This window comes from Thalassophryne amazonica, chromosome 9, assembly GCF_902500255.1.
Source record: "Thalassophryne amazonica chromosome 9, fThaAma1.1, whole genome shotgun sequence".
NCBI lineage: Eukaryota > Metazoa > Chordata > Actinopteri > Batrachoidiformes > Batrachoididae > Thalassophryne > Thalassophryne amazonica.
Window position 1 is genome coordinate 106,160,355 of NC_047111.1, and position 26,272 is coordinate 106,186,626.

Below are 26,272 nucleotides of genomic sequence, written 5' to 3' on the forward strand. Positions count from 1 at the left end.
TGGCTCGCATCAGCCACACTAAGCCACGTAGTGCCGTGATAGCGCCATAACAACGCCATGTTGGTGCATGTTTATGCATGGGTTTGGTCCAAACCTCCAACCCTCCCACACCTGGTCCCTTAAAAGTGTGGGTTTTAAATTCACAGATTCACAGCAGCATTTAAAGATGTCACATTTTTAAAATGCAGTCCAAAAATAGATGCTCCAGTACAGTCCTGCAGTTGTGCGCTGTGCACCAGGTTGCTGTCCACCTGTAATGCACAAGACCAGCTAGAACCGAACCAAGGGTTCCTGGACAGCCACCTCTGTGCTCTTTGCTGGCTCCGCGGCTCGCTGGCTTTATTTCTTCTGCGGCTTTCTTTTAACTTTGTTTGTCCGTTTATTTCTGCAAAATCGCTCTTTTGTGCGCCTGCGCTGCTGTCTATTCATGGACAGCTGCCTCTGTGCTCCTTCTCACTGGCTTCCTTTCCATCCGTGGCTTGCTGGCTTTATTTTTTTCCTGGCTTTAAACACAGTCATCCCCCCCAACCCCATCCCACTTTTAACTTTGTGTTCGTCCATTTATTTCTCCAAAATCGCTCTTTTGCATGCAATGTCTTTCTGCCTAAATGCTCCTGTGGAGCGTGATGACTTACTGCCTCAGTGCATAGTGCGTACACACAGCGGAGCTCATGTGATCCATTAACAAGATATTAAATCAACCATAGACATACCTTAACAGCTAGGAACTATTTTATCAAGCTATAAAAACATTAAAAATAGTTACCTTAAGCTGTTCAAAATACATTCCACATGGAGCAGGAGAGAGAGGAAAAAAAGCATCCAGATGAAACAGTCCTCTGTGATTCCAGAAACGATTAGAGGTGTTTTCAGCATCCAAGGTTTGGCAGCAAATGATTAATCTGCTACAAAATAATTATTTTATACACAGCGTCCAGCGCACAGAGCAGGTGGAATTGTGTGCGCAAGAGGGCTGCGCTGCTCCAAAAATAGCCTCTCAGGTCCTGCGTAGAAGAATGGGCTTTTAGCAGCCTCGTAAGCACCACGCAAATGCCTCTAAGTCGTCGCAGTAACTCGTACACAACCTGCGCCACACTGTTGTTGCTAAATTTTGAACTTCTTGAAATTAGCGCCACGCTCAGAGAGGAGCCTCGTTAACTGAAGATAATGCCTCTAAAGCTGCGTTCACACTGGGCACGACGCGAGCGACTGCAGCCACAGGTTGCCATGTAATCCCTATGTAAGGACGCGTTTTGGCGCCAAACCATGCAGCGCGACGCGATGGACGCGAGTGAAGCGATTTTGAGCGTTTTGCGCGTTTGTGGCGCGATATTGCGTCACGTCGCGTTGCCCTCCTCCCCAAGTTCAAAAATCTGAACTTTTTTGTCTCGTCGCACCGCGATGACCAATCAGGGACTGAATATGTAGTGACATGGAGATGTCTGGAGTTTGAAGATGTGAACATGTCCTGTATCTGGTAGCAGCCTGTGAGCAGGACTTATGTCTCTTTTGTCCTTTATTTCACAATCATGACAGAGTTTTTGGAGCTAACAGCAGCCCCACAGCAGTGGGGAGTGGAGTTTCTTTTTATTTTACGTGCGTGCGCGCGCACACGCGCGTGAATCATCCTGGAGATTATTTTACTTATTAACTACACAGCTGTATAATAAAGCAAATGGTGACTGGTTTCTAAACACAATTATGACAGAGTTTTTGGAGCGAGCAGCAGCCCTACTTGCAGCAGCGGGAGCGGAGCTTTTTCCTTTTTTTCTTTTTATGTGCGCGCGCGAGCGAATCATTTGTAGAGAATATTTTATTAATTAACTACACAGATGTATAATTAAACAAATGGTTACTGGTTTCTAAACACAATTATGACAGAGTTTTTTTGGGGGAAGAGCCAGCTGCAGCAAGCAGCGGAGTTTCTTTCTTTTTTTTTTTTTTTTTTATTGTTTACATGTGCGCGCGCGAACGGGACAGTTGATCCTCAAACTGGGTCCCGCAGAGGTGGAAGGACTGCTGAAAGCGGCCGTCACCCAGACACAGCTCCTGCAGCAGATAATGATACTCTCTGTATTGGGAGCTTTCCACAGCAACTCGCTCTGTGTGATCAAGGTCTGTCATGTTAACTTGACTGACAACCGGAGCCGGCGAGCGGAATGGAAGCTCCTCCTATTTGATGACGCACCGGGGCGAATTTTCACAGCAAAAGTCCACCTAAGCAGAGCGACACACCGGGTGAGGGAGGCACGTCCGTCGCCTGCCGACCCACACGAATTTGTAGCGTCTGATTGCCCGGTGTGAACGCAGCATAAGAGCCACTCAGAGCCACGAAACTCCCACGATAGTTGAAGAAATCCTCTCGTAGCAAAGAAAACATGCTGTGTGGCTCATTATTCATCCTTCATTTCAGTGGTGGGCACACTTCCGATAAGCCAATAACAGATAATTATCGAAGATAATGTTTTCATTATCGGATTATCTTTTTAGATAACTTTAAAAACCATTATCGGACCAATTATCTTCCGATTAATTTTTGTCCGATAACTTTTAGACCGATAAACAAAGCTGAACAGCGACAAGCATTTTTAAAATCAGTTCAGCACCTACCTGTTAAAAGTTTTGTAACAGATGGACAGTTATACCCTCTGCTAACAGAAGAGAGCTGCTTCTATGAAAAGTGTCTCTATCCTCTGTAGACAAAGGAGAAATGGCAAAAAAAACCTTCCTTTAACACCATACTGATATGCTGGCAATATCACCTAAGTCATCCAGAGGCATACATTTTTAACTTATTGTTCAAATTTTAACCAAACTAATTTTGGACAAGTTATTTAAAATTACTGTCATGTCTGAAGTTTTATAAAGTTTTAAAGTAAAGTAATGTGCTAATTTTTAAGGTTTTGTGAACACATGCTGTGCCCAGCAGTGCATTATGGGTAGGATGATGTAATCTCAGTACGTTCACGATAGGACAGTTGCATTTCAGACACTCTGTTCAGGCTCCACGGACAACAGCATTAAACTCTAGTGCCTAAAACTCTCGTGAATATATTCTCTGGGTTTATAGATGTTGTTATTGTAGTTGCGCTTGTTAAATTCCACGCATCTTAAATGTAGCAGACAAGGATTATCTGGAATTTTGTTTTCAAGGCCTCTACTGCCATCTACTGGCCAGTAGTGTTCATGGCAGTATTCGCCCTAAGTACTAAGCGTCTGGGCACCAAATCAACTTTTTGGCTTTGCAAATGGCTTTTTTTTTTTTTTTTTACAAATGAAGTTTAAAAACAAAACAAAACAGCAAAAAATAAATAAATAACATTACAAGACAGCTCTGCGGTGTTTGCACAAGCACAGTGCGAGCAGTTAGATGCTTGTAACTTTTCAGCAGCAGGATACCCTCACGACGGCCGACCAGAATAATATCAAACAGGTTTGATTTTCATTGGACCATACGATCGGCGATCAGGAGGTGGTCCTGAGATGTTAAACGCAGCTTGTTACTCCATGTACACTACACGATGCAGGACGCGCGATTAACCTGAAACTCGGTCCAAAAAATTCCTGCATGAAAAATCATCTTGCACAGTGTAAAGCACATTTTACAACATCATAAAACGTGCACACATTCTCTCCACATGCAAAACATTTTGCGATGACACTTCCAGGGCTTCGTAAAAATGCCTGTTTTTCCAAATAAAAAAATGGAATATTTTACAAAAGCACATTTATCTTTAAACACCAACACACGACAGACGTCACATTAACGTGTTGGTTTTCATAATGAATGACTGAACCAATCAGTGTTTAGCAGAGGCACTTTTACCCAGAATCCTTTGCGATCTGTCTGTGTTTGTTACAAAACCTCAGAATTAGTGCGTTATTCAACATTAAAAGATATATGCTATATTTTGACTTTGTACAAATGACAGAATTGACATTAATGGAGTTATTCTATCGGTATTAATGTTATTTATAAATCAAAACCATAAGTCAGCATGACTTTATTTGTGATTGATAGAGAGTTGGCTTTATGGCTGCTCTCAGAGTGCCTCTGTGCTGGGAGCTCTGTAGTAAACAAGTGCTTCCAGCAGGGGCAGAATGTTCAAAGACGAAAGTGTGGTCTCATTGTTTGGGTCTGTTGTTACTTTTAATATTACTAGAAGCTATTGAGGCATTAAAACTTAAATTAATTTTATTAATAGTTGTAAATGTACCAGAGACAATATTGGAATTTATCTGTTATTGGTTATCTGTAACTTCCGATACATTTTTGGGTGGTTTATTGTTTTATCTTTATCGAAGATAACTTTTCAGTTATCTGATTATCTGTTATTGAAGTTAATTTTTTGGTTATCTGTGCCCACCACTGCTTAATTTTTCGGTGGGACCCAGGCTTTACAAACCTCAACCTCACAGTCAGCCCTGCTAAAAAAGGTGAAACCCAACACATGACCTGACTTGAGTACACACCAGCATTTTATGCACCAGCAAACTTGAAATGGATACATATTTGATGGAAAGCAGGTTTTGTTATTTTAGGACGGGGATTTTTAATAAACCTGGATTGTGAGTACGGACCTGATACACATGTGAAAGAACCTCAGACAGCAATCAATCAGAGTTTAACAGATGTGAAGGATTGGTCTCGCTATAATCTTGATAGCTCTGTACTCAATTGTAAAGGCGTTGATATTTTGTATGTGTGAGAGAGAGAGAGTGAGTGAGTGAGTGAATGAGAGCGATCGCTCGTGTGTGGGTGCGCGTGTGTGCAGCCACGCGTGTGATGAAGACTGACAGCACCCTCACAACGTTCTTCAGGGCAGCTCGATGTTTGCTGCTCTGTAGCCGATGTGTCTCGGCTGCAGCTACCTTCAGAATCCCAACATGGCAGAAGCTGTCTGCATGGAGCAGATGATGGGACAGCGCTCATTATTTTGTCTGTACGGTTTCTGTCTGTCCAGCCATCCATAACTTACTGCCTCCATCTTTCTAGCCAAGCATCGCTCACAATAAACTGATACTTCCCACACACCCCTCGTTTACTCACAAAGGACCATGAAAGATGCATAATGATGAATTCCCTCCCCCACTGAGGTCCAATCCATCACCTGCAGCATTGCACAGGAGACAGCACACCCAAACTGCCTCGGCTTTAAAGGTACAGTGAAACCGCTACAAATATTCACTTGTACATTTGCATGAGTTCCGATAGACCAAACATCAGCAGGACCAGTAGAATTAAAGCTCACGATGGTGCTCTGGTCGAAGTAAAGCTACAGCCAGGGCCTTCAAAGTGATGATGTCAGACCCTCTAGAACATGCTCACGCAGAGGACAGCACTCGTCGTCTTCTGGGCATGGGATGACGTAAGGGTTCAACTCATTCTGCCTTTGTGCGTTGAAGCAAACAGCAGCCAGAGCACACAAACAGACAAACATGTAACTGCTCTCTTTGTCTGCTGGACAACTGTGACCGACTGCAAAAGGCTTGAAACTGAAACTATCCTGAAAGCTACAGAAAATTGATGCCACCAAGGTTATAGTGTTTTTTGTTCGTCTGTTTTGACCTGTGTTTACTTTAAATGTCACTTGAAATATTTTTTAATATACGAGGGCTGTCAATCAAGTATAGGTCCTTTTTATTTTTTTCAAAAACTATATGGATTTCATTCATATGTTTTTACGTCAGACATGCTTGAACCCTCGTGCGCATGCGTGAGTTTTTCCACGCCTGTTGGTGACGTCATTCGCCTGTGAGCACTCCTTGTGGGAGGAGTCGTCCAGCCCCTCGTCGGAATTCCTTTGTCTGAGAAGTTGCTGAGAGACTGGCGCTTTGTTTGATCAAAATTTTTTCTAGACCTTTGAGACACATCGAAGTGGACACGGTTCGAAAAGTTAAGCTGGTTTTCTGTGAAAATTTTAACGGCTGATGAGAGATTTTGAGGTGATACTGTCGCTTTAAGGACTTCCCATGGAGCGAGATGTCGTGCAGCACTCCCAGGCGCCGTCGTCAGCCTGTTTCAAGCTGAAAACCTCCACATTTCAGGCTCTATTGATCCAGGAAGTCGTGAGAGAACAGAGAAGTTTCAGAAGAAGTCGGTTTCAGCATTTTATCCGGATATTCCACTGTTAAAGGAGATTTTTTTTAATGAAAGACGTGCGGACGGGTCCGCGCGTCGGGACGCAGCCGGCATGGTGCGGCGGCACAGGAAAAACACCTCTGTGTTGATAACCATTTGTAAAATCCAGGTGGCTTTTGATGGCTTTCAGTGGAGTGAGTATATGAGAAATTGTTTAACAGCTGGACATGTTCCAACTTGTCCTTAAGGCTTCCAACGGAGGTGTTTTTCCTGTGGCGGAGCGTCGCAGGACCTGCGAGCCGACGCTGCAATCCGCCCGCACGTCTTTCATTAAAAAATCTCCTTTAACAGTGGAATATCCGGATAAAATGCTGAAACCGACTTCTTCTGAAACGTCTCTGTTCTCTCACGACGTCCTGGATCAATAGAGCCTGAAATGTGGAGGTTTTCAGCTTGAAACAGGCTGACGACGGCGCCTGGGAGTGCTGCACGACATCTCGCTCCATGGGAAGTCCTTAAAGCGACAGTATCACCTCAAAATCTCTCATCAGCCGTTAAAAGTTTCACCGAAAACCAGCTTAATTTTTCGAACCGTGTCCACTTCGATGTGTCTCACAGGTTTAGAAAAAATTTTGATCAAACAAAGCGCCAGTCTCTCAGCAACTTCTCAGACAAAGGAATTCCGACGAGGGGCTGGACGACTCCTCCCACAAGGAGTGCTCACAGGCGAATGACGTCACCAACAGGCGTGGAAAAACTCACGCATGCGCACGAGGGTTCAAGCATGTCTGACATAAAAACATATGAATGAAATCCATATAGTTTTTGAAAAAAATAAAAAGGACCTATACTTTATTGACAGACCTCGTAATTAAGTGAAATATTAGTTGTTATACTGTAAGTGGAAGAACACAATGTTTGATTCAGATGCAGATACACAATGTGGGTAAAAATGGAAGGGTCTGAGTTTTGCATGACTGATGGTGAACAAATGCAATTTGCTCTGCATCCAATTAGAGTTCAGATGTGATGAATTTCTGACTGTTGTGCAGTGTAATTGAGGGCTGCTGCTCAAGTTTGATTATGTTCAGTGCGGGCCCGGCCTAACCTATAGGCAGTGTAGGCAGTTGCTAAGGGTGGGGTCCATCTGGTGGTGGGTGCTACAAATAAGGGGAAAAAGAGTCAACTTTCTCTAAAACTGGTTAACACTATTGATCTTTTAATATAAAATAAATATTACCCCATATTGATTTAATTACAGAGCAAAGCCTATTAAAAAATAATAATGTTAATAGTTTCTTTGTCCCCCCCAAATTGTCTGATGAGCCCTTCTGGATTATTACATCATTACGGCCCAAACTGTCTGGTGTCAGGTAGTGATTTATGTTGGTGGGCATTTTAATGCAATTTACCACATGAACCATGGACTTTTCTGGATTAATTTGTCCCTCAGTGAGCTCCACATCTTTATACAATCACCAACCTCCAAAGCAGCGTAACAGTACGTGTAACTTTCCTCCATGAATTGCAGGTCATTTGAGCATCTTTTTTAGACTCCATGTTGTGACGTTGGCCATATTTGCAGACTTTTGTGTCAAAGGTTTTTGATTTATGATCAAAACATAAACAGCGGACACAGTGCAAAAACTTTTTAAATATGACGGAAAGGAAGGAGTGAAACCGGAAAAGTGAACGGGTTTGCAGCCACGCAGAAGGCTCTGATATAAAGAGGTTGCCTTTAGTTCATCACACCCAGGGGTATGTGTGAAACGTAATGATAATAATAATAATAATAATAATGTTAATAATTGCTAGCCTTGAATTACATCCTGCCTCGTTTAGGCACCAGTTCTGAGCACCTTTTGAAAAAACGGTCTTTTAATCAAGGAAATACGGTGCCCACTTTCCCCGACTCGGCGAGTGTCAGTGTTGCAATTCCATTTCATACCTCTGTTACTGGGCACGCCCAGACTGCTCTGTGTGGTAGACGTGAGGGGGTTTTTAATGGAAATGCATAGCGATCGGACGGGACGTTTTGTCCGATGTGAGTGAAAATCCAGTATATACAATGTCCAGTGAATGTGACTATCTGGTTTATGCAATGACAGTTTAGGTGAATTTTACTGTATGCCATTGAGTAGATTTAGTTTGTTCTTTTACATTTGTGCATGTTTCAGCATTCTAAAGAGCGAGCGACAGACAGAGTGAGAGAAAGACAGAGAGCACTGACTTTTCTATATAAAGTCTGTGCTTTTTTTCAAGACATGCCATTTCTCTTTTCTCCACTTTGAATGAAATCCAACTTTATGAACTGAAATCATGTAAACCAAGTTTTTCTGAGTAACGGTTTACTGAAGTGCATGTAAATGCTAGAAAAATATTAGTTATCTGATTGTTGTGGTTATGTAAACGTTAGGGTGGTCCATAAAAATGGTCAAATTTTTTTTTTCAAAAAACTTCAAGTCTCACCCTCTAAATTTGTTGTACCTAACATAAAAACACATCATGTACAATTTCATAAAACTCGAATAATTTTTACTGGTAGCACACAGCCCTTAAAGATTTTGCTCGCAATAACTTTGTCATATAGTATGGTCATTTCCAGATATTTCCAAATTATTTCTGTCAGTTTAATATTGATATGTCAGGACAGAAATTATGGCAATACATTGGAAAATCAAATCTTTTCATATCCCATAAAATAGTTAACACTAAAACATGAATTGTGAGATGCAGTTCTTCTCGTACATGTATCATGCTCCTACAATACCTACATACTGGGGTAGCGAAGATTTTGTAACAATCAAACATTGCATTTTCATTTTATTGATGAAATACTGTTTCATTATTGATAAATTTAAATAAGTCTATGCTTTATATATTTCCACATATATTTTGATCTAGCTCTAAACAATAACATTCTTTATGCCTTGCAGTACTTAATATTCAAAAATGTATGAATCAGCACAACAACCAATTATACAGCTGTGTAACATAAGAGAACATCCTTTACATGATAATGATATTTAAGTTGCTTGCATCATGACCAAGACTTGCTGCCGTTTCAGTCAGAATATAGGTGGCACTTCTGTCTGTTGTTTTGGTCCTATCCAATGCTGCTGCAAGTCCTGGTGTTACAACAGCTTTAATTTTACTGGCTTTTTGTGGCACTGGCATAACAAATTCTTCATCTGGACTTTCTGTGTTCTCTTCACTCTGGCTGGAGACAGTGTCAGGTAGTGAGACATTAGATGGTCCAGGCTCCTCCAGTTTCTCTTTGTATTTTGCTTCTGCAGCTTTCCTTTTTTCTGCTCTTTGTTCTTTGGCAGTTTGTATTTTATCTATGCCTGTCATGCATCCTCTACCTTTCTCTCGCTGAGCAAGTAGGAACTGTCTGTCATCTTCAAACTTTATCATTGTTAGGACATCCTGATGTGCCATGTCAAACAAGTCCTCCAAAGATTCACAAAACACTGTTTCATCTTTCTTCTGCTTGTCTGTATTGCGATACTTGGTCTTTTTCAATGTTTTCCATTTTCCGAACACCTTTTCTAACTTTGTGATCAGATGCTGCTTTGCCCTCAGTGGGATTCTAGCTCTCTCCCAAAAAGGAATTGCCATGTCTACAGAGGTCACAGCAGCATCATGGACAGTTTTCTTCAAATCAGTGTGTTTGAAGAAAAATACCTTGAGTATTTGCCCATTTGAGGGCAATTTGTTTCCCTTTATTTCAGTCTGTGGAACCAATAAGGTATACAAATGTTCTACTTCTAGTAGCTGACATGTTTTACTGAAGTTTCCAGTTAATGGTTAAGCATGTTAAGTCAGCAAGTGTCTCTTTTTACATTTATCTCATGTTAGATTCACCATCACCAAAGACCTGAAAGAAAAGAAGCTGTGAATTGAAGCAAAATTTTCAGCTTGTAGCCTAAAATAACATTTTTGAAAGTATGTTGTTTGTGAGAAATATTTAAACCCAGGTATAGTTTTAAATTGAATATAAAATTATACTTTAGTTACACTCAGGTGGTTAACTTCTATCCTCTTTATAAGTGATGTGATTAGATACTGGATAATGGTTAACCTATTGCACGGGCACTCGGGCAGCGATAATTGATATATTTACAACCTTCAGCTATGATGTGCTACCTCTAAATATTAATGTATGACAAAAATATTTGGCAGGCTTTATTTTTTCCCAAAGCATCATAAAATGAAGGGGTGAGAGTAATGAATTTCCAACTTTTATTTTATTTGAACCACCCTAGTAAACGTGCTTATCATGTATTATTTGAATCAAGCCCTGTGACAGGGTGCACCAATGTTTTTTTTTTTTTTTTTTTTTTTTTTAACAGGGGCGCCCCGAAAATTGTGTATGAGTGCATGTACCGTTTTGGGGATGGAGCACATTTCTGCATTTCCAAAACGCTTAGGGTGCCAAATTGGTTAGGGCCGGCAGTGGTTCAAAACCATGATTAAGGATAGAAACTGCATCAGTGTCTCATGGCAATGTTAGATATTGTATGAAGACTTTAGGGCTATTTATGGTGAATTTAGTATATAACGATTTTCCATTGGAATCAGGAGCTCAAAGCACTTTACAATGATGCTTTGTATTTACTCATTCATGCGCACACTCACGCCATTAGTGACTTTTCCGGGCTGGCTGGGGTTTGAACTGAGGATTCTCTTGTCTCAAACCTACCATTTAACCACCAGACTATCAACTTCCCCCCTCTTTACTGTATTTTATTATTACAGTCCCCAGGCAGATGATGATTTCATTTGCATCTGTTGGTTAGTTTGTCACCTGGATTGCCCAAAAATCCACAGACACTTTTTCATGAACCTTGAGCACTGACTTAAGGGTCACAAAAAAAAAAAAAACCTGTTAAATTTTGGTGCAGAGCCAAATCAAACATTGGATACCAGAATTTTTCTGAGTGTTTACACTTATTTAATACCATAGTTGTTTTCATTTGTTTTGTTTTTTGTTCTTTCATGAACAACATTGCTTCAAGTCAGTGAAGTGCAAGAGCTTTAAACAAGCATGTGTGTTAATATTTTCATGTTATTCATCATATATGTTACATGGGCATGTAGATTTGTGTGTGTGTGTGTGTGTGTGTGTGTGTGTGTGTAGGTGTGACTGATAAAAAGCAATACCAAGCAAAAGGGAGAGATTGCTCTCTTGTAAAAAAAAAAAAAAAAAAAATTCCTCCATCATCAAAGTGCCCTCATACTAATACACCATTGCAGGCCAATGATACGTGGTGGAAAGCAGGATGTGCGTGCTTTGTGAACTCACTTATGTAAGATGTGTCTGAGTGCTGCGGCCTTTACATTACATTTTCTGTTGCTAATATCATCATACCAGCTTTGGGCCTAACTACACCTTATTTTTAGACCAACATGCTGACATGAGGGCAAGTGGTAATATGATTTAGAAGATGTGGGAGCTGGGTGTAAAGATGAACCCTTTATTGGATGGAAAATAGCAGTGATACTTCTACTGCACTGTGTCCCCTTGTGCCAGATCGAAGATAGATGCTTGACAATTCAAAGCTGTAATGTAATCATTTTGTTATGTGTCGGACGCAGCTCGGAGAACCGACCAGCGTTTGAAGGACCCAGTATGAAATAAGCAGAGCACGGTACAAAGGCTAACTGAATTTAATACATAACAGTGATACAAAAAACAACAAAAGAAAGTGCGGTCTGGCGTGGTGCGCTCCCAGCAGCGCTAACGGTCCGGAGCCAGAAGCTGTTCGGACCCAAGGACCCCGCCGACACCCCCCAGGTGGCCGCAACAAACCGAGTCTGTGAAAGAAGGAACCATTATGTGAGTCCACACTCTACACACAGAGAGAACACTTAAGGTGTACAAACAGCAAACACTTCCTGGCTTGATTACTAATCAGCTTCCCAACCTGCAGGCATGGAACATCCAGTTCACAAAACTCCACTGCAGTGGAAGCCGATACATGACTAACATACAGCTCAATATAATAAAGGTGTGAGGGACACCACATTTACTGACTGTATAAATGTTAGTCACAAAATCTAACGTACCTCAGGAAGTGTGCTGACGAGCGTGAGACCTCACCCCCTCCTCTTTCACAGACCGTGCATCAAACCCTGGACATTCTCTGCATCCACTGATGATGAGATGGCTCCCGAGACGACGATCTCACCCGTCTGGTCACAAGGTCGAGTCTCTGGCAAATACACACTGTATACTCCAGTCTTAAATGCCACCATGTTCCAATCCATATAGATGCACCTCAGCTGTGAGTCCTGATGAGCCGCAGGTGATCAGGGTGAGGTCCTGATAACCTCAGCAACACAGCCACTCAGTCCCAAATGCAAGCCACCTGGAAGGAAAAACAAAAGACAAACAAAAAGGCAGCCAGGCCCCCAGCCATACAACAGTACCCCACCCTCACGGGAAGCATCCCGGCGACCACACAAACCTGGCCCAGGAGAAACACCCCCCTCCAGGGACCATGGCTGGAAACCGCATCTGCATTCGTCTTCCAATAGAATGGTTGATGTCCTCTCCTCTGGCTGCATCCTTGCCTTTGTTTCAGTCAGTCACTTAGCACAGGTGTGGCCAGGAGTTCTTAAACCTGTGCGGTCAGCCTTTATCCAACCATGTGCGGTCATTAGTCATAAAACAAAAAAGACTAACACAAACAACCAAACCACCCCCCCCCCCTCCCCAGGGGACTGTCCTATCAAACCCCGGGATGAGGAGAAAAGAAAAAACCCAAACTTAAGCTTACAAATAAAAGCGCTAAAACACCCCCCCCCCCCCCCCCCCCAAACGACATGTAGGGACCAACACCCCCCAGAGGACTTCCCGCCAGCTCCAGGAGTAATAACCACAGCCGAGGTCCCTCTGGGATCCAACGTCACCCACGGGGACTCCCAGCGCCTCCCAGAGGACCACTCGTCAACCCCAGGAGACGCCTCCCCTCACGACCAACGGACCCAGCCCCGGCCGTCTATGGCTAGATGGACCCACAGCCCTTTCCCCCCCAGAGGACACCACAGTCAAACCCTGAGGGCGGAAACTGGGGGGAAAACACCCCCCCCCCCCCCCCAGGTGCAGAGGTTACCTGGGAAACGCCCAGCATAACCACACTGCACCACTCCAGCAACGCCGACACTACGGCTCACACGGCTGGAGCCAGAGGAGAAGAGAGGGAACAAAAAGAAAATACCCCAAACCCCCCCCTCCCCTCCCGGGTGCAGAGGTTACCTTGGGAAACGCCCAGCACAACCTAACTGCACCACTCCAGCAACGCCGACACTACGGCTCACACGGCTGGAGTCAGAGGAGAAGAGAGGGCATAACAAAAAACAAAACAAAAAAAAAGAAAGAAAAAACAACAACCCAAATACCCCCCCCCCCATGACCCCCCAGGGGACCGTCCCATCAAACCCTGGGAGGTGAAACTGAAAAAAAATAAAATAAAAAGAAAGACTAACAGACTGACATAAGGTTGCTCGGGTCCTTGTTTTTTTTTTTTTGTTTTTTTTTGGCAGAACTGCAGGGTCACGACCCCAGACACTAAATAGTGAAAAACAAAAAATAAAATCCCACACAAAAACCAACTAAAAAAACACCCACACAAAATGAACTAACACAAAACAAATAAGTGACGTATACCGTTAAGCTCAAACAAATCGAACACACCTGTTCCAACTTAAGAGCTTAACGGTAATGTGACTAAGTCACCAAAAGAGGGAGCCAAAGTGCTAAAAATGAAAAAACCCCCTTTGGTGACAGAAAACAAACGAGCTGCATTTCCGTGCGCAGCTGTGTGCAACACACAACCAAAATGTGCTCAACTAAATAACGCCGGAGCTGATACAACAGACGCAGTAGTTATCTTTATCCGGGGAAACGGGGCTACAACTGTAACACGGGAAGCTCAGCGACCCGTGCCACAGAGCTCCGCCGTGCGCGTGCACCCATTACAGACACACTCTTGCAGCTCCCGTTTAAACCTCTTATCCGGTCGGAGCGTGACGCGAAGCCGTCGCCAGTCACACTCCACCACGACCCACGGATAAGGCACAAACACAGGAACACGGCTGCAAGAGAGCACAAATCAGTATTCAGCAATGGGTCTCAAACACGCACCATCCGGGCAGAGAGCACCCGCAACTGATCCGGATAACTACTGAACATCTGCTGCCGCCTTCCCGGCGCGTTACCGTCTCTGCTACCGCTGGGTCCGTGATGTTTGGCCAGAGACTACTGTTATGTGTCGGACGCAGCTCGGAGAACCGACCAGCGTTTGAAGGACCCAGTATGAAATAAGCAGAGCACGGTACAAAGGCTAACTGAATTTAATACATAACAGTGATACAAAAAACAACAAAAGAAAGTGCGGTCTGGCGTGGTGCGCTCCCAGCAGCGCTAACGGTCCGGAGCCAGAAGCTGTTCGGACCCAAGGACCCCGCCGACACCCCCCAGGTGGCCGCAACAAACCGAGTCTGTGAAAGAAGGAACCATTATGTGAGTCCACACTCTACACACAGAGAGAACACTTAAGGTGTACAAACAGCAAACACTTCCTGGCTTGATTACTAATCAGCTTCCCAACCTGCAGGCATGGAACATCCAGTTCACAAAACTCCACTGCAGTGGAAGCCGATACATGACTAACGTACAGCTCAATATAATAAGGTGTGAGGGACACCACATTTACTGACTGTATAAATGTTAGTCACAAAATTAACGTACCTCAGGAAGTGTGCTGACGAGCGTGAGACCTCACCCCCTCCTCTTTCACAGACCGTGCATCAAACCCTGGACGTTCTCTGCATCCACTGATGATGAGATGGCTCCCGAGACGACGATCTCACCCGTCTGGTCACAAGGTCGAGTCTCTGGCAAATGCACACTGTATACTCCAGTCTTAAATGCCACCATGTTCCAATCCATATAGGTGCACCTCAGCTGTGAGTCCTGACGAGCCGCAGGTGATCAGGGTGAGGTCCTGATAACCTCAGCAACACAGCCACTCAGTCCCAAATGCAAGCCACCTGGAAGGAAAAACAAAAGACAGAAACAAAAAGGCAGCCAGGCCCCCCAGCCATACAACACATTTGAGAGGATGAAAAACTTAATTTGTTGCAGCTTCTTCCTTTTTGCTCGGGGTCACCACAGCCGATCCAGTATCGATCTGCATGTATTTTTGGTGCATGCTTGATGCACTTCCTCACACCAATCCACATTACATGGTGAATGGGTGGGACTTTAACCTGGAACATTCTATTTTGGAAGAATGCACACTAGCCAAAGCCTAGCTGTGCACATATCTATCCTACAGTAGTTGTTGCAGTAGTAGTTGTTATTATTGGCTGTTCTCAAAAAAACTTCAGCTGTCATGTAGTTTGATAAATTTGTGTGAAATTTCTGTCAAAAAACTATTGGCTTTTGTAGGTTTACACCTTTAACCTCACTCAGATACCATTGCAAATTATTTAATTATCAGTTCTGATTTTGCTTGTCCCCAATGGGATCTAGCCGTTTCTTTCAGTATTAATTCATAAACTTTAAATGTGTGATCGTCAAGCTGTTTGGGGGCTAACGTCTGTGTTATATTGCTGTGATGCATCTGGACTGCATGTCTCAGTTTTCCACTCGTTTATCAGTGTGGGTTTTTTTTGTTGTCATTTCATCTCTCTGATGCTGTTGCTGCAGGAGTACTACTAAACTGAAAATGTAAACCATCCCACTTCCTGTGTACAAGATGTTTTTCCCGGTCTTACCCGGCAACAGCTGTGTGAATCAGGAAAACTGATTATGTACATATTTGTGTAGAAAGTATGTTTCCCCATGCACCCCCCCCCCCCAATGAAAAATAAAAAATACAAATATCTTGCAGCTGTTGGTTCAGTAATGCATATGTATACACGCGTGATAATAGCTGTACTCTCCTGCACTGCAATTCATTTATTAAACTAAACTGACATATAGCCAGACAGTGAGAAATATTACCTGGCCCGATCTCTGCTCCATAAACTCCTTTGTTATGACATTTGCAGCAAGACGACACTGATTTATTTCCTTCCCCCTTCACACTTTACAAACCTTTCCCTCCTCGCCCTAACTGACCTGGGGGCCTCCGTTAGGAAAATGCCTGGGACGTGGGAACATTTTAACTGCTGAAATGCCTGTTTGGAGTAACTGATCTCTCCAGGAGCGCTGAAAGCATGTGTGGAACTCCTTACCCTGTTCTGGCCTCAAGAATTGCAACAAGGATGCAGAAAACAAAATCGCAATATCCTCTTTGAGAGCATAATGGGTTTTCTCCCCCTCTATATTCCAGCCACGCTGTGAAATGGGTTGTGTTATGGATGTGGCATTATATTGTGCAGTTGTTTTAGTTGTGAGTAATCAAACACATTGGTGTTAAAACTGGGGCCAGAGAATGAACTTCATGCACATATTGACCACATACTCACTGCAATAAAAATCTGCCTTTAGCCCTATTGAGTATCTTGTTAAAACTGCTTAGTTGCACAGCTTCAAGTGTGTGTGTGTGTGTGTGTGTGTGTGTGTGTGTGTGTGTGTGTGTGTGTGTGTGTGTGTGTGTAAATGTACACCAAAGTGAGCAGTTCTTCCTCATAATGGGATTTGCTTTGTGAACCTGCTTCAAGCCGTGATCTCATCTCCTTACAGTGATCCCTTGCTGTGTTTAAATCCCATTGTGGTCTTCAGTTCTTTACAGGATCCATTTTTACAGCTTTCATAATGATTTTAGGTCTAGCACCTTCACACTCACCCTGCAGCTCTAAAGTACCACTGCACAGTCCCTACGGGCATCCCAGTAATTGAAGGCTTTCTACTTCTGCAGTCTGACAAAAATACCACAGTGCGAAAATAGTGCAGAGGGACACCCGTCATAAGCACTGCAGCAGTTTCCTTCCATTTTCTGCAGACCTCCAACCCCTCATTTCTGAAAGTACCTAATTAATGTGATGCTTTCTACTTGGTGCTTGTTCAAGATGAGCCATCCTTTCAGCACCACTGAAGACTACTGCAAAAGCAAAAATTTGAATCACAGAAAAGTAATTGTAATGTGTAATATTGATTTTTTTTTTTTTTTTTTTTAAGCAGAATTGTGTAATTATTGTTTTATCACTTCCAATAGTTCACTGGACTGTAGTTATAGTTCATAGCCTGACCAAAAGTGGGAATTCCATTCATTCAAACTTATTATTATTATTATTATTATTTTATTTTATTTTATTTTGGCCCATATGACATCATCATAAACTTTCAAAGTGGTTCTCTTTTTCAAATATAGCTTATGTAATATGTGCAACTAGGATAGGCGCCGTGCAAACTTTGATTTTAGAATTTTTTGAATGATAGTTTTTTAAAACGTTTAGCTAAAATAAAAAATTCCGAAGATTGAAATGTGGAAAAAAGTGTAAAACAAAATTCAAAAATTCAATCGTCAGAATTTTCTATTTTTGCTGAATTTTTCAAAAAACTATTCAGGTGATAGTTTTCATGTTAAACTCATATAATCTACAGTGTGAACAGAGGTTGCTCCATGAATTTCACAAGCAGACAGGGCATTGTGTTGCCAAGAAGTGTTCATAATGTGATCTTCAAGGAGATGCATGCCAAATGACCGACAAAAAAACTGAGGGCCCCTTCACACAGTGCGAATTTGGTCGATTTGCACATAAAGTGTGCATAAAGCAGAAATCATGTGCAAAACTTGACAGAGTGTGCACTGTGTGAACCTATCAATCCCTCTCGCGGCAGGTGCCCGCCAAATTCCAGGTAACACGCACGAACATCAAACACCACTTATTTGGCACTTAGAAAATGTGTGGCCATTTGTGCTATTAGCATGACAACAGTCAGCAGACAATCATTGTCATGCTGGCGTGTGCGAAAGGATGCGTGGCCGCCAACAGAATCAGCTGTGGAATCTGTCGATCTGGACATCCCAGCTAGACAACACATACTTGTGTTTGGACGGACATGGACTAACAACTGCCCACTGTGATGCACGTGCGTCTGCTTGCTGTCATCACATGGACATAAATAAAAACATGTCACCCACATGAGCTCTGTTCCACATGACGTGGTGTAAGTCCTGTGGTGCGCCGGCAGAACACCCGCCAGCAGAAGTGGACATGAGAAGAGCGAACTGCTTCTCATTCATGTCATTTCATGACTGTACGTCTGTGACCATGGGTCATCTACAGAGAAAGGCGTACCATATTTGTATTGCCCACTTGATAAATGCAGTGTTTTTATATGGTGTGTGGTTTTATTATTTTTTTAATATGTCCATGTCCTTTCTGATATCACTCAGTTTCCCGCAGCTTTCAGGCCAGCGACGGTCACTCAGTGGTAAAGTTTCTGACTGGAAATCAGAGCTTTTGGAAGGTGTGGGTTCAATTTCCGTGGGTGGCATATAATTTTAATTTTTTTTTTTTTTTTTTTCTCAACCACATCATGCAGCTACTGTGTTCCCAAGTGCATGGAACCGTCGCAGCATGTATTTTTAAATTTTTTTTATTAATTTTTTTCACAGCAGCTGTGTTATGTGGTTACACATCGTGCAGCTGCTGGCACTGTGTTCCCATGTGCACGAACCGTCGCACCGGTATCGTGCACACCTTCCCGTCGGCGTGATGTTTCGTGGTATGCTTATACGAGCTCTACCGCCATGAGTTGCCCTGGAGTTGTACGTATTCGCACTATGTGTGAAGGGACCCTGACTGGAGGCCTTTACTGAGTGTACTGCTTCCAAGAACATGTATATAAAGAGAATATTTTTGCCAGGACACTCAATTGACTTTGGAAAGTAATTCTGTTTTGTTTTTTGTTTTTTTGTGCACAGCTTGATATCTAGAAATTGCAAAAGTTAAGGTGTTTGTAAATTCTGACCTATAAAGAGAGGTGTCTACGAGGTCTATTAGAAAAGTATCCGACCTTATTATTTTTTTCAAAAACCATATGGATTTGAATCACATGTGATTACATCAGACATGCTTGAACCCTCGTGGGCATGCAAGAGTTTTTTCACGCCTGTCGGTTATGTCATTCGCCTGTGGGCAGTCTTTGAGTGAGGAGTCGCCCACCCTCTCGTCGATTTTTTTCATTGTTTAGGAATGGCTCAGAGACTGCTGCTTTGTTTGATCAAAATTTTTTCAAAACTGTAAGGCACAACTGAGTGGACACCATTCGATAAATTCAGCTGGTTTTCGGTAAAAATTTAACGGCTGATGAGAGATTTTGGTCTGGTAGTGTCGCCGTAAGGACGGCCCATGGCGCCTGATGGTGATCTGCGCTTCGAGGCGGCAGCGTCTCACCGTTTCAAGTTGAAAACTTCCACATTTCAGGCTCTGTTGACCCAGTAAGTCGTCAGAGAACAGAGAACTTTCAGAAAAAGTCGGCATAAGGAGTTTATTCGGACATTCCATTGTTAACGGACATTTTGTAATGAAAGAACATGCGGGCAGAGTCGCATGTCAGGCCGGACCCGACCGCGGGGGGTCGCGATAGGAAAAACACCTCCGTTGGAAACCTTAACGGGCAAGTTGGAACATGCCCAAGCTGTTAAACAATTTCTCAGTTACTCACTTGTTGAAAGCCATCAAAATCCGCCTGAATTTTACAAATGGTTTTCAACACGGAGGTGTTTTTCCTCTCAGATTTGCCGAGTCGTCATGGAAACGACTCGGCGAATTTGCGCGCACGTCTTTCATTAAAAAATGTCCTTAAACAGTGGAATGTCCGCATAAAGTCCTCATGCCGGCCTCTTCTGAATCTTCTCTGTTCTCTCACGACGTCCTGGGTGAATTAAGCCTTAAATTAGGATGTTTTCAGGTCGAAACAGGCCGACGACGGCGCCTGGAAGCGCTGCACGACGTCCTGCTCTGTGGGAAGTCCTTACACCGACAGAAACACCCCATAATCTCTCATCAGCCGTTAAACTTTTCACCGAAAACCAGCTTAATTTCTCGAATAGTGTCCACTCGGATATTCCTCACAGGTCCAGAAAAAATTTTGATAAAGCAACGCGCGCCGTCTCGAGCAGCGTGTGAAACAAAGGAATTCAGCTGAGAGGGCGGGACCACATCTCACTCAAGGCCTGCCCACAGGGAAATGACATCACCGACACACGTGAAAAAACTCACGCATGCGCACGAGAGTTCAAGCATGATTGGTGTAATCGCACGTCATTCAAATCCATATAGTTAAAAAAAATAAATAAAAGGGTCGGTTTATTATCTAATAGACCTCGTATTTGTGGATTATCATTGATCGAGGGTATTCGTAAGGCCTGTTTACTTTTCTGCTAGTTTTTAATTCGTGTGTAGTATTTCTACTTGCCATGTTGCCAAAATGACACTTTTCCCATGTAGCTTTGATCCACGTTGGTGCCGCCGGTCTATCACAGGGCCGTTACATATAAACAGACCAGCACACTCATACTCTCATTCACTTCTATGGTCTTCAATTCATCAAACCTGCATGCCTTTGGAAGTGAGACGAAGCCAGAGAACCTGGAGGGAACCTACGCAAACATACAAACTCCACACAGAAAGGCCCAGGTCCGAAGAGAACCTGTGACCTTCTTGCTGTGTGCATGCTCCCAGTCTTGACTTTGGATTTGCAGATCAAATAATCTACCTGCCCATGAGAAGTGATCCTATGATGGCAGGATGAGCCTATCAAGTATCTTATCTTCACACAGAAAGCATACATATATCACTGTTTTACATATTTTTTTGAAAAGTCTGAGTTGGTGGCCCCTGCTGTGTCTTTGTGGCCCCTCTCGGCTCTGGTTTACGCTCCTCTAAGCACACTCTCTGCTCCAGTAATGGACCATTTTAATAAATCTCATGTGTGAATGGCAGATATGAAGTCATCACAGCTGATCCAACAAGTGCTGCTTCTTCTTTTTTTCCGGAGGATTGGGGTATTTGACTGAAACCTGAGAGTGTAGTTCTTCTCATACAGATTAGTTTTGCAGAGGAGTTGAAGGTTGTATTTTTGGTAACTTTATTTCAACTTTGCCTTTGTGGTAGAATGAAAGCGACCACACTCTGTGCTTATTTGTTGTGGGGAGAATCTCTTTAAAAGTTTGGTTTCATCGTCATGTTGGAGTGGCTTTCCGTTTTTGGCTCGCTGAAGTAGGCATGATGCAGATGTGAACCCAGATGTAAGTCTATGTACAATAATAAACAGATAGCACACACAGGTTTCCAACTTGGTGTTGCAGGAACTGTTCTGCTTTTTCACCAGCTTTGGTTCATAGCAACCGGTAGCATTACACTGGTCAACACGATTTTCCTTGCATGAAGTTTTTCAATGGATTTTGGGTAATTTGGGGGTGCTGAATCCGAATCTGGTGTTAGTTTTGCCAATCACATCACGTTTTTGAGAAATTAAAACAAATTTCTAGTATCAAGCTTTGAAGCAAAAGCTGTAGTCTCATACACCTCTTCGGCACCATGAGTATACCTTATCACATGTCTGTTTATGTATCACGACCTGTATCGTGCCCCGATGTATCTGTATCAGCCCGACTCCGAAGGACATATTACAACAAAATAAAGTACAAAAACCATATCATTATCATCAACTCCGTTTAATAACAACTCATTTACTCACTACACCAACAACATTCATTCAAGACGTGCTAATAATAAATAGCATAACACAGTAGGTCTGATCTATATAATCATCAAAATAGTTAAAGAATAGTCATACACATGAATCATGTAGAACGAATAATGCAGGTAAATCATGTAGATATGTAAATTATGGAATGTTCTTATGTCTCTCCATAAAGTCATGATTGTCCTCTTGATTAACTTCTTGATGTCTCACAACTCTCTCACCTTGATCAGACATCTTGGTTGAATGAAGTGATCTGGATCCTGTATCAGGATCCTGCACTTGTCACCAGGGTAACACAAAATGGGGGTGTGTCATTGGTGGAGCTGAGAAATTGGGGCTTCTGATTGGATGAAAAGCAGGGTGATACAGAGCCTGGTATTTTCAATGTCTTTTTTGTATCTCCCTGTTTTAAGGTTTGTATCACCCTGATTTTATTGCCACAGTTTCCAGGGCAGTAAAATTGATAGGAAAACTGTATGATTTATCAGCCCTATTTTTTATTGTATCTCATGAGGGCTGGTTTATGAGTATAGTGCAGGTTTTTGTTGCAATATGTGATATTACGGCTCTTATTCAGATTTTGCAAACCTGGTTCAAAAACTATGCTTGTTAAGCTGCTTTTGTGCATGATTAGTGGTGTCAGACTTTTGAGTGAGTGAGCAACTTTTGCGTAATCTATCAATACGGATTCCCATTTCGTAGTTGTGAATCTCCGCCAGAGACTCTGCTGGCGCAGCAGGGCATTCTGGGAAGCGCAGGGGAATTATGGGAAATGTTAAAGTACCGAATACAGAACATGCAGATTGCAAAAAAAAAAAAAAGTGATGTGATACAGAAAATCTGAGCTCAGATTCAGATTCAGCACCCCAAAATCAGTTCTCAAAGTCCATGCAAGATTTTTTTTTTTTTTGACAAGTGTTATATAACATTTGCAGACATTTCCCAAAACTGAGTCCTTGAACACATAAATCAAAACAACGTAGTCTGTTGTGCATGCCGTGCCGATTTTCTCCAATTTGTGTCTGATCCCCCCCGATTTCCATTTTATCCCGGATCCATTGCTGGTAACATGATGCTGTTCCAACAGTCCGTTGCATTGTTTTGCTAGTTTCCATTTGGCAGTTTCTTGTTTTGGTTCCGTCCCAATGGAAAAGAGGCATCACCGAGTCTTTGCTAAGGTAATTTATTTCTGCAGTACATTGGCTATTGATTATCAACTGATGTGTTATGTATTATTGCACTCTCACAAGATTTATCAAACAAGATAGTCAAGATTGAGGCAGAAAAAACACTTTCCCCTGGTGAATCCTCTCTCCTATTTTTCTGTCACCTTGTGCCCTCTGTTTCTCACGTTTTGTTTTGCTGCCCTTTCTTTTTCTCTCCATCCCTGCTCTTTGTCCCAGGAATGTACCAACCAGAAAGGGGAAGAGGAGGATAGTAGGGGGAGGGGTAAGCCGGCATGTTGAACAACGGAGAACATAAAGAACGGCGAGAACATCATGTAAAGGGACAATTTAAAATAAAGGCAGATCGCGAGAAGGACAAGAAGGAAAACAAAGCCTTTTTTTTTTTTTTGTTAAATGGGTTCTTCCATTCTCCATTCATTCTTCATATTAATAAAAGTGGATGCTAACAAAGTGCTCCCAGCTGCCAACCGTAAGAGAAACAGAAGAAAGGAAAAAGACGGCCGGAAAGACTGGATGGGACATCACCACTCTACGCTGGACGAGAGAATGAAATAGGGATGAAAGCTATCCCGTAGACGAATCCGCCAAACCGCCAGCTCTCAGCCTCCAGCACCACCACCACAACTGCTGCGGCTGATACTGTCGCCCCTCCCGTTTTTGAGTTCCACGCTGTCTCTGAAAGAAAGCGGAGGGCTGACATTTGCATCCTGCCAAGAGGGATTTTTTGTGTGTGTGTGTGTGTGTGTGTGTGTGTGTGTGTGTGTGTGTGTGTGTGTGTGTGTGTGTGTGTGTGTGTGTGTGTGTGTGTGTGTGTGTGTGTGTGTGTGTGTGTGTGTGTGTGACTCTGGCAAAGCACGACTCTACAAGATGGGATGTACATTCTCATGAAACACACACACATTTGCAAAGAAAAATAGAGAGGAGGACAGGTGTCAGGGGGGTTTAAGGAGGAGCGAACTCGGTGCACTAAATGAAAGAAAGTCTGAGCTGAATCCAGGAGCAAGAGGAAACCCTGAGCTGCTGTGAGTACAGTGTTATTCTATCTTCTGTCTAACACGCTTCGCTTCCTGTTTGCTTTCTCCGTCGTTTTCATGCAGCTTTGCCGCTGCCTTGTTCTTTCGTGCCTGTAAGACTTGTTAAAATTGCTTGGGTTGAAAATATTTCTGTTGTGCTGAGGAGAGTGCTGTGGACGGGAGACACGTTAACCACGTCTGTGTCTCACTCTTGATGCACTTTCTGTCTGGGGTTTTTTGTTTGTTTGTTTATTTAGAAACGTGTGCAAAAAACAGGATGTTTTGTTCTGTTTCTGAAACACTGTCTTGTTATTGTTGCCATAAAATTTATATTTTGCACCTGAAACACAGTACATCACTCGGCCCTCTTCATCATTTAAAAGTAACATTTTGTATCATGTACGATTTTTATATTTTTGTAGGGCTGCACAGTGGGTTAGTGGTCACATCAAGAAGGTCCTCGGTTCAGTTCCCTCTGTAACTCTTTTATTTGGAGTTTGTGTATTTTTGTTTGTACATGTGGGTTTCTTACCAGAGCCCAACAACATGTAGATAAGGATAATTGACTTAATTAAGCACAGGTGTCAGTGTGAGAGTGAATGGTTGTCCCCTCTGTGTGTTAGCTATGCGATAGAATGCCATCTTCTCTCCCTGTGAATGCTGGGACAAGCTTCAGCCCCTGATGACCCCTAATGAGATAAGTACAAGGAAATGAAGAGGAAGACATAAGTCCTGTGTAGGCTCTGAACCCCAATGGTGCTGGTACTTACATCTGGATTCTGTAGCGTGTTGCGGGTGAAAAACATCAAGGTCTGATATTCCCGTACAGACCGAGCAACCGAGGTTAATAATTTATTTTATATATATATATATATGCAAACTTCCAGTATTGTCTGAATTACGAATATGAAAGCTGCTGGCGGTGTTGGGCTCGTAGTCAGACCTGTTCACTTCCCCTCCGTGAAGAATTTTCTAACAGATGGTCCGGTCGTTAGCTGGTAAGCTTTCAATCTGTGTGTGTTTTTATAGAGTTTGTTCATGTCCAACTTGGTTTTTCTAATTGTGTTTTTAGCTTTCTGGTTTGTAACAAAGTTTTCAATCTGTTCTTGACTGTTTGGAGCTGTGTTTTCATCTTGTTGGAATTCATTTTGCACGCCCACTTCAAGCTCGTTTGCTGTTAATTCCTCCATTTTATTTGTTCACTTTTTGTTTTATTTTATTTCACGCCGTGAAAATTGTAAACAAAGTTGCAAATCTGATATGTGAGCCGGACCATTTGTCATGGCAATGGTCTGATATGGGAAAATATCAAACCGGAAATCAGCACATCAGAGCGGGTGTACCATCCATAAAATATGTTACATTTACTGATAGTGAAATGTGTTTGGGCAGCACGGTGGTTTAGTGGTTAGCACTGTTCTCTCACAGTGAGACGATTGTAGGATCGCTTCCCTTTCTGTGTGGAGTTTGTGTGTTTGCATCTTTCTGGCTTCCTCCCACTTCCAAAGACATGCAGGTTAGGTGGATTGGAAAACTTTAAATTGACCGTAGGTGTGCATGTGGATGTGAATGCGTTTGTTTGTTCAGAATGTGCCTCCGCCTCAGACCCTGTGACTGCTGAGATAGGCCCCCCCCCCATGACCATTTATTGGCATAAGCATGTATAGAAAATGGATGAATTGTGATTATTTGATGTCTTATCTGTGGTTGTAATGAAAATTTGTCTTGTTAAACAGGATTGTAGCCACCTTTGTGTAGTTTTGTTGGACAGTGTGTGTTGTGTATCCAATACATTAGCCACTGAAAGAAAAGTATGTTTATTTATGGTGTGACATGGCTGAAAATGGTAAATTGCGGGTGTTTAATTGAATCACACATGCTTTAGCTAAAGTAAGCACAGCGCCGCCTTAAAAGCAGCAAAGCTGTAATGCAAGAGACCGACGACCAAATATAGCGACGTTTTTCTCAAAAACACTGGAGCCAAGAAACACAGGTGAGGAGAAAAAGAGAGAAGTGGAGGTGAGAGCAGCAGAAGAGAGAGATGCTTGAGAGGGGAGCGAGGAAGGTGGGAGAGAAGGAAGCTCGAGTACAAGCCTTCAAAATAAAGACCAACACTGTCAGACTTACCGGGATCCTGAGTGCTTGGAGAACCCCAAATATAGCTTGTGGTTATGGTAACGTTCGACTTGTCGATCACTTATTAAATGATATAATCTTCATTATATCACACTTATTGCAGCAATAAATCATAATGTGTTCATAATGTGGCCTTTTTGCAAAGTGCTAATGCTACACCGTTTGTTTTTGTACA

The 26,272-nt window shown here is 42.7% G+C and overlaps 1 protein-coding gene across 6 annotated transcripts in view; it reads left to right on the top strand.

The window, feature by feature from the left end:
- arhgap32b (Rho GTPase activating protein 32b) overlaps window positions 1–26,272 on the top strand; it is a 264,214-nt gene that overhangs the window by 138,246 nt on the left and 99,696 nt on the right. Inside the window, exon 1 of one of the 6 annotated variants that reach the window (XM_034178906.1) lies at window positions 23,859–23,970. The exons of the other annotated variants lie outside the window; for them this stretch is intronic. The gene's annotated coding sequence lies outside the window, so the exon portion shown is untranslated. Of the gene's footprint in view, window positions 1–23,858; window positions 23,971–26,272 lie in introns of those variants that run through there. 6 annotated transcript variants of the gene reach the window in all.